Below are 9,560 nucleotides of genomic sequence, written 5' to 3'. Positions count from 1 at the left end.
CCCCTCAAGCAGATGCTTTTATGTTAGCAAATGAGTCTCCTTTCCATACAGACTAGGCACTTTTCAAGCTACCTTTTTTCCACTGGGTCTTACAGCAAGTGAGACCACATGTGAGCCCTTTAGAAGGATAATCTCAGTTTCCTGTAGCACTCTGCGTCCCTTGGACATCAGCCCTGTTTTCTAAGCCAGATGTTTTGGGGGCTCATCTCTTTGGTGCGGATCCCAGGGGCTGAGGTGCTTGTTGGAGAATACCAACCCCTCACTTCTAGAAGCACCAGGCAGGTAAGATCCCTTCCTGTTGTGTATCACTGACCTGGGAGTGAGGTTTTTGGCAAGACTATGTCTCTACCTCTCCTACCTGTCTCAATGTGATATTTTTATCCTTTTTTTGCATAGAAGCAATTCATCTACCTTTCAGATCCTTTTCAGAGAGAAATGATCCATATGTAGCTGTAGATTTGGTGCTTTGGAGAGAGGAGGTGAGTTCAGGATCTTCCTGTGCTGCCATCTTGCCAAAATTGTATGTTTTCAAATGTAGGTTTGTTTTGTTTTGTTTTAATATTTTACTTATTTATTTGCGTGAGAGAGCACAGCAGGAGGGAGGGGAAGAGGGAGAGGGAAAAGCTCCCCACTGAGCAGGGAGCCAGATGTGGGGCTTCATCCCAGGACCCTAGGATCATGACCCAAGCCTAAGGCAGATGCCCAACCAACTGAGCCACCCAGGCACTCCCAAATGTAGGTTTTTGAAAGTAACAAATGAACAACCTTTTTCATTTCAATACATAACATAAAATTTGCCATCTTAACCTTTAAAAAAAATCTTCTTTATATGTGAGTATTCAAGGTTTTAAAGACTTTTAAGATCAGGATTGGAAATGGACTCAGAATTATATTGCTGGAAAGGGTTTAGAAACCATTTTATTAACGTACTAATTTTATGAGAGTCATGCAGTTTATTAATCTCATGAATTTAGCACCAACTTAATAAGTATCAATGTCATTAGGACACATCTCCTGCTTTTGATATGCTTACATTCAAATAGCCATTGAGAGTACAGTCAAGAGCTATATCATCTTTCTTGTAAGCTCCCAGGTTGGATGACTGGGATTGTCTTTTGAATTTTCCTCCTCTGAGTTCTGTTACTCTTCTTTTTTCCCACTGGCACAATTGTAAGCCCAGTTCAGTTGACAAGGAAGGAGTATTCTAGGAAATGGTCGAGGATTTGTTTATAGTATAAAGTGGAGTTTCAGAGTCACAGTTGAATGAATCTATACAAGAAACATATAATAGCTGCTTCAAACTATAAGCTCTGTGTTTACCTTTTAGATCCATCATAATCAGTTCCTCCTTTAGCAATTCAGTGTGATTTTCAAAGGGATATTTTTCAAATGATTTTCAAAGGGAACAAGGATGCAGCCTCCACTCCAGTCAGGCTTGTCTTACTTGTAGACCACCTACTTTCAAAAGCTCCTTCTTTTACTTGAAATCCTGACTTTCTTTCCTTCTACCTAGTTATACAATGCCTATATTAAAGGTTCATGTCTTTCATAAAGTACCTAAGAAAATGAGCACCTGAGTTAATCTTGCTAGCATTCTGTGGAATTGATTGCTCTGGTGACCACTGATTAGACACCCACCTTCAGTTGGGTGGAAGAAGGATTGGAGCGATCTCTCTCCAATGGCTACAGCTTTAATTTGTAAAATCAGAAACATAGCAGACATATTTCTTCCTTTAACAAAAGCTAGTTTGCAGCAGAGAGAAAATGAAACTGCCACACAAACAGCAACAGAAACAAAAGATTTTGAGGACTCCTAACAAGGTTTAAGCCCCCTCTTTCCAACTGCTCCTAAGGACTACCTCTGCAGCCTTGCCTTTTTGATCCTGGCCTTTTCAATCCTTCCTTGGATTTCATAGCCAATAAATTTCTCTTTCTATTTAAGTTTTTTTTTTTTTGAGGTAGGTTTCTGTTAATTTTAAATAAAATATAATCACACAGATGGTTAGACGCAGAATTAGAACGAGAATTAGATCAGAAGTTGCTGATATACAACTTTCCCAACAGTGCTGTTGTCCTTGTGCTGATCTTGTTCTTTTTTTTTTTTTTTTTAAGATTTTACTTATTTATTTGAAAGAGAGTGTAGAACGAGAGAGAGAGAGAAAATGAAGAGGGGAGAGGAGCAGAGGCAGAAGGAGAAGCAGTCTCTCCGCTGGGCAGAGAGCCAGACTCAGGCTGAGATCATGACCTGAGCTGAAGGCAAACAAACACTTACCGACTGAGCCACCCAGGTGCCCCCTATGCTAATCTTCTAATTCTTTTTTTTTTATCTCTGCTAATGTACTGCTAAGGCCAGAGTTGACACTAGTATGAGTTGACGACTTGCTATGAGTATGTACAGTTCATTGCCGTAGAGAGCACACTACCTGGAACTAGGTTTAAGGGCTTGGATCTGCCCCTGACTTCCTCTGTGATCTTAAACAAAAAAATCACTTATAACCTCAGAAGCATAAGTCCTCATTGCAAAATGGGAAGAATAGCAGTCCTGTCTACCTTATAAAATTATGGAAAGTATAAAATGACATTATAGAGGTAAGAAATGTTTAAACTATAAAGTGAATTAACAACCACAAACATAATTGTAGTAGTTATAGGAAATTGGACTGAGGGTGTTGCTGAGGACAAAATATACCTTGGAGCTTTTATTTAAAGAACTAAATCAGGGCAGCCCGGATGGTTCAGCGGTTTAGCGCTGCCTTCAGCCCAGGGCCTGATCCTGGAGACCCGGGATCAAGTCCACATCAGGATCCCTCCATGGAACCTGCTCCTCCCTCTGCCTGTGTCTCTACCTCTCTCGTGCTCTGTCTCTCATGAATAAATAAAATCTTAAAAAAAAAAAAACTAAATCTGATTTCTTACTATCATCTTAATATCATTATTCAGATATCCATTGCGTTCTCCAACTCAGCATATTCAGATAGAATACACTGTCTTCATAATACCCCTCCCAGCATTCCCCACCACCCCTGAATCTGTTCTCCACCCTAATTTCACAATTGCTTTCTGAAAAGCAAACTTGATCACTGTTCTGCCCTGCTTAAAAAGTTTCGGTTTTTTCCCCATTGCCTTCAGGATAAAATTCAAATTTTACTTTGCCATTCTCAACAAACTAAATTTAGGTTGTCCAGGATAGACAAGGAAAAACAGGTGATTGTGGTCTAATTTCCTCAGAACTTTGGTTTCACAGAGCCTAGTTGGCAACCTACCTGACTTTTTGTTTTCTCCTCCCTCCTAATGAAGTATGCAAGCGAAGGGGACTTTGACTGGCATAGTAAAGGAAGTCAGGTGTTATTAAGCCTCACATAGAAGGTCTTCATCATCCTGCCCCTGTCTGTCTCTCCTACCACTGCCCAGATATCCTCACTCCAGAGCCATTTATTCTTAAATGAAACTCCCTAAATATTTCGAGCTCCTTCAACCCTGTGTGTCACTTCACATTACTCCTTTCTGTCTTGAACTCAACTCCTTCCATTTCTCACCTGGCTGAGTCCTTCAAGAACATGACTTAGTTGCAGACAGGCACAATATCCTTGATTTCTATATCCGTAGCACCTATATGTTTACTGAATAACTGCATGAATAAATATAAATAAATGAGGTTTGGAAATCCATTCCTACAGAACTCCCTAGAAAGGTACTGAAACTTAAAGAGATTGTTAAAATGTATATGAAATTTGATTACTTGGCTTTGGCTCATTCTCTGCACAGCTGTTGGTTATAAGAGATTATTTTCTTATCTGTTCCTTATATAAATCTTTGAGATCTGCTGATCTTTAGAGATGCTATAGATTCTGATCAAACCAGTGTGTCCAGTAGCTACTTGGTAATACATTTTTGGGAATTTTTTACCTAAATGATCACTGAGAGGCATCAAGAGAGTGAAGCCTTTCCTTTTTGGATAGCCAATTTTGATAATAAAAGAAACAATAATTGGATATTTTTTATACAGCATATACTAGTTGAAGTGTTTTACAGATAGTAACTAATTTAATCCTCTCAACGGCTCTGTAAAGTAGATCTTCTATCTTCACACTACACATGAAAAATTGGGGCATAGAAACATGGAATATGATCAAGGTCACAGAGCTAGTAAATAATAATAGTAAAGCCTAGTTTTGTCTGAAACCAGAACCCATACTCTTTAATATGTTATGTTATCTTACTTCCCAAGAACTCTTAAAACTGTGAGATCAGTCTTTGCTATTCTCTTATTACCATCATATTTAGGAGAGTCTATCTTCTGCCTTATGGTAAACAACATTCAATTGAGTTCTAATCCTGAACCTCTCACATTATATTTAGTTGATCATTAGATATAATAAACATGTATAACAGGAAATGTCACATGGAACCACAAAGGAAATAAAATAGTTTTCCTTTCGTTTTAATTGAAAGAATGAATATTGAGGTGCTTTGGTGGCTCAGCAGGTTAAGCATTTGACTCTTGGTTTTGACTCAGGTCATGATCTCAGGCTTGTAGGATAGAGCCTGCATTGGGTTCTACACTTAGCGAGAAGTCTGCTTTAGATTCTCTCTCTCTCCTTCCTTCTCTCTCTCTCAAATAAATAAAATTTTTTAAAAAGGAAAGAATGAATATTGAGTGCTTCCCAAGAGTGAAGCATTGGACCAAGAGCCAGAGAAGATAATACAGAGGAATAAGACACTGTCTTGACCTCAAAAAACTTATATTCTAGAAGGACAGATTTAAAAATGCATAAAAGTTGCTGTAATAAAAACAACTATTTTAAATGCTTTAACAAAGGTACAAACACATTGTCAGGGTAATAATCATGGAAGAGATTAATTCACAAACAGGGCAGGAATAGCATTTATGGAAATTCAGGATTAGGGTGAAATGGGTAGGGAAAACATCTGAGGTACAGAAAGAGTAAAGGCAAATACAATGAGACTGGAGAAAGAAGGCAGGTTTTAGAAACAGCCAGAAGAGTTCACGGGAGGAAGAGATGAGGTTAGACCTCGTTGTGGGAAGACTTAAATGCGACACTAAGGAATTTGTACTTTATTCTTAGGCAACAAAGAGCAAAACAACAACAACAACAACAAGAATGGGAAAGAATGCTGAGGTTGGAGGAATAATCTTTAAGAAGATGAATTTACTGACAATGTGAAAAAGTGAATAAAATTGGAGGCTGGGAAGACCAGCTCATAATGGGCAAGAATGAGGTTGATAAGGGCCTGGACCAGAGCAGTGGCAATGTGAGAAAGGAGATGGCAAGCATGGGACATACAGAAAATATCTAGGATGAAATAATGTGAAATCAGTTGAAGAAATGCCATAGTCAAAGATAAAGCATGTCAAATGAAAAACAAATCTGAAAGAATTATCCGGGGTGTGGGGGGCTGTACTGAGGAGAACCCTATGACCATAAGGCTTGCAAGCATCTTGAAAGTTGTGCAAAAAGTGTTTTTCTTTTATATTATAGATAGAAGTGAGCAAAGGTAGAAAGAGCCAGGCATGGAGATAGGAAATGAAAGAGTGGCGACAGAGCAATAGATGAGAGAATGTTTTACCCTGAGGCCAGCCTCTTCGCAGAGAGCTGCCCATAAGGAGGGACTGTATGCTGACTCAGGCCCAGGGTAGACCAAAGTCCAGGGACCTGGGGGAAGGAGACAAGCTTAACCAGGGTGTAGTTAATATCATTTTGTTCCTGTTGATCAGTAAGGACACTAGTTCAGCTAATCACTCATGAGACAAAGACTGGGAATTTAGAGGGTCTGTGTCTGCCACTGTCAGAGGTAAACAAGGCAATCATCTTACCTAAGGCTTACAGGGAAGGCTGGTTCCTTACAGTAAGCTATTTTCAAAAAAGGCTGAGGAGATTTCTTAACATCTAGGTAAAGTTCAACATTGTCAAATAAGATAAGGAGGCATTACTTTATACTCAGATTCTTAGTGAGGAGTGAAGTGTTAGTATTTTTTGGCCCAAACCTATTTACATTTCATTTCAGCACCGAGGCATGGTCATCCACTCTGACATATCCATGTCCAATAACAGGACAGACTCCAGTACAGGTTCCCCCTGCTAGGTGAAAGTAGAGCATTCTTTATGAAACCTTTCAGAAGCCAAAATGGCATAAAATGAAAATCCTGTTCAGATTTCTTTCAGTTAGGAAAAACAGGTACTATTATGGGTCTTTTGTATAAGAAAAGTAGCATAATGCAGACTTTCAAAAAGTGAGAGACACTTATATTTTAAGATTGTATTTATTTATTTGAGAGAGAGGCAGGGGAGAGACAGAGAGGGAGACAGGGAGAGAATCTTAAGCAGGTTCCACACCCAGCGTGGAGTCCAATGCTAGGGCTCTATCTGACAACCCTGAGATCATGACCCGCACTGAAATCAAGAGTCAGACGCTTAACCAGGTGCCCTGAGATACCTATATTTTAAAATTTATTTGGAGCATAGTTATTCCATTGTTTTCAAAGCTGTTATTAAAGTTTAATGCCAGGTGCCTGGGTGGCTCAGTTGGTTAAGTGTCTTCTTTTGGCTCAGGTCATGCTCCACACTCAGCTGGGGGGGGTCTGCTTCTCCCTCTGACTCTCCCCCCTCCTCATGCTCTCTCACTCTCCCCCTCTCTCAAATAAATAAAATCTTAAGAAAAAAAAAAGTTTAACGCCCTAGGCTAAGTCAATAAGAATAAAAGTGGTTCCCAGATACTAAAATTGTTGCTGAAAGGTAAACTGCAAATGGAAGATCTTAGGCTTTGAACCTGTAGTTTGTTTTTTTTGTTTTGTTTTGTTTTGTTTTGTTTAAGATTTTTATTTATTTATGAGAGACACAGAAAAAGAAGCAGAGACACAGGCAGTGGGAGAAGCAGGCTCCATGCAGGGAGCCCGATGTGGGACCCGATCCCAGGACTCCAGGATCATGCCCTGGGCGGAAGGCAGGCGCTAAACAACTGAGCCACCCAGACACGCCTGAACCTGTAGTTTGAACGTTGCAGTTTTAATTGTTTCTAATTCAGAGTAACAGAAAACTTGGCATGAAGTTTGTCAGAGTTTATGGACTCTTGATAGGCAGGTACGTAAGATTATAGTTATATCTGGATATTGCTGAGTTAATAGTATGTATTTATAATGTGCCTATGATCAAGGTTCTCTTTTATTTGCAAGGGACAGAAACCTAACTTAAACTAACACAGAAGGACTTTTGTTGGCTGTGTAACTGGGAAACACGAGATTGCCTCCAGCTTCAACTACAGCTAGATTCAGAGTCTCGAATGATGTCACTGAAATGCCACCTACTCTCATCATTGCCTTCTGGCTGTTCTTGACTTTATTCTCTTCCAGGCTTTCTTTCTTTCTTTATTTTTTTTTCTTCCTGGCTTTCTCTACACAGTCAGGTGGCAGAGTTGGCCATCTGCAGCATTAGGCTTGTATCTTCCTCAAAGCTGGAAATCCCTTCAACAGTGTTGGCAAGTGTCCCAAAGCAGATTGTGACTGTCCCTGTGGGTCCCTCCACCTGGCCAATCCCTGTTGCCACAGGTATACAGTATCTAGCTAGGTCTACACCATCTTTTTACTCCTAGGGTGATGGTGGTGGTGGTGGTTTATTATGAAGTATATGTTTGGTGGAGAAGGTGTGTGGAATCGGCCCTATCTGTGGGATATGGATTCTCCACAAGAAAACAAGGGGTATAAATCTACTGGGTGGGAGACTATAACTATCATAATTCACTACCAATACTGAAGTGGCCTTTCATGTCCAGCATCTTGCATTTGCTTGTTGTTTGTTTGTTTTTAAATGTTTTATTTTTTAAAAAATCTGTACACCCACTGTGGGGCCCAAACTTATCAACCCTGAGTTCAATAGTCATATGCTCTACCAACTGAGCCTGCCCAGGTGCCCACATCTTTCATATGTTACTCACAAAAATAATGTCAAATCCTCAATATGCATTGCTGTTTCAAATTCTTAAACTATGGAATTATCTCCCAGTAAATTATTACCTTCTTATGACATGCAAAACATTTTGGTCCATGGGTCTAGTGAGCACTCAACAATATTGTAGTTCAACAGTCAGTTCTATTAATAGAATTTCAAGAATATTGTAGTTCAGCAGTCAGCTCTATTAATAGAATTTCTCAGAAACCAAGATGGTGGAGGAGTAGGAGAGGTTAGTTTCCTCTAGTCTCAAGAATTCAGCTAGATAGCTATCAAATCGGTCTGAACACCTGTGAACTTAACCAGCAATCTAAGAAAATAGCCACAACTCAACAAATAGAAAAGTGACTACTTTCTGCAAGGCAGGAGGGGCAGAGAACTGAATCTCAGGAAGATAAACCATGGGGGGAGGGAGCCTCTGTAAACTGGCGCTGGAAAGTGATATAGCAGTGGTGTTGCTTTGGTAAGGGGTGTCGCTACCTGAAAGGTGCTCAGGTGGCAAAGTGGGGGCAGAATCCAAGGTGGGACAGTGTGGTCTCAGGATCCTCTGGGTCACATGAAGACCAGGGATATCTGAGTGTGGCAAAATTCCCGACATCGGTGTGGGGAAACTAGCTGCAATCAGCGAGCCCAAGAATGGGCTCTCAACTCTGGGTTGCCATATACTGGGAACCACGGCAAGGTCAGGGGACTGCTCTCCAATCAGGACCCAACAAACAGCAGAAATGGTGAGACCCATCCCCTTCCTCTCCTGGGAGGAGCAGCAAGTGTTTGTGCTACAAGAGTCTGCAGTTTGGAAACTTCAAACAGAGTGGCGTGCTTGAAATAGAAACACTTGGTCCCAGGCTGGGTGACCACAGTGTGGAGGGAGACCAGGGACACAGGAGGGATTGACTGCATTTCCCTGAGGGTGCACTGAGGAGTGAGGCCCCGAGCTTTTGTTTCTGAGACTGAAGATTTTCATCTTCATCCTCTAAAGCTAGGCAGAAAGCCTTCAGAGAACAAAAGCCACAAAGAGCAATCTGGAGCAGATTAGTTAGCCCGGCCTCCGCCTCCGGGCAAGAGCGGTGCGATTCCATCCCATCCCCAGCAAAGACACAGGGAAAAGGCAACAGGCCCCTCCCCCAGAAGATCAGCAAGAACATGGGCTAAGACCAAGTTTACCCATTATTGAAAACTGCAAAACTCCAGCACTAGGAGAATATGGCATATGGGATTCATGGTTTTTCTCCCACTATTCTTTAGTCTTTCAATTTAAAATTTTTCTCTTTCCTTTTTCAACCAATTTAATCAACTTTTTAAAGATCTTTTTTAATTTTCATTTTTACAGTTACATTCTATCCTTTCATTGTATTTTTGTATATTAATAAGTTTTTCTTTCTTTACAATTTTGGGATGCAGTTTCTTCTGAGACTAAAATACACCCAGAATTTAGTGTATGGCTTTCTTCATCTGTCTGATCATATTCTCTTGTGATTTTTTCTTTCTTTCTTCCTTTTCTTTTTTTTTTTTTTTTGTTAATTTTTAATTTTCATCTTTACAGTTCCATTCTATCCTTTCAATGTACTTAATTTTATTTTTGTATATATATAAATT

This window comes from Nyctereutes procyonoides, unplaced genomic scaffold (assembly GCF_905146905.1).
Source record: "Nyctereutes procyonoides isolate TBG_1078 unplaced genomic scaffold, NYPRO_anot_genome, whole genome shotgun sequence".
Taxonomy (NCBI): Eukaryota; Metazoa; Chordata; class Mammalia; order Carnivora; family Canidae; genus Nyctereutes; species Nyctereutes procyonoides.
The sequence above is the reverse complement of the archived record's forward strand: the minus strand, read 5'-3'. Positions refer to the sequence as shown.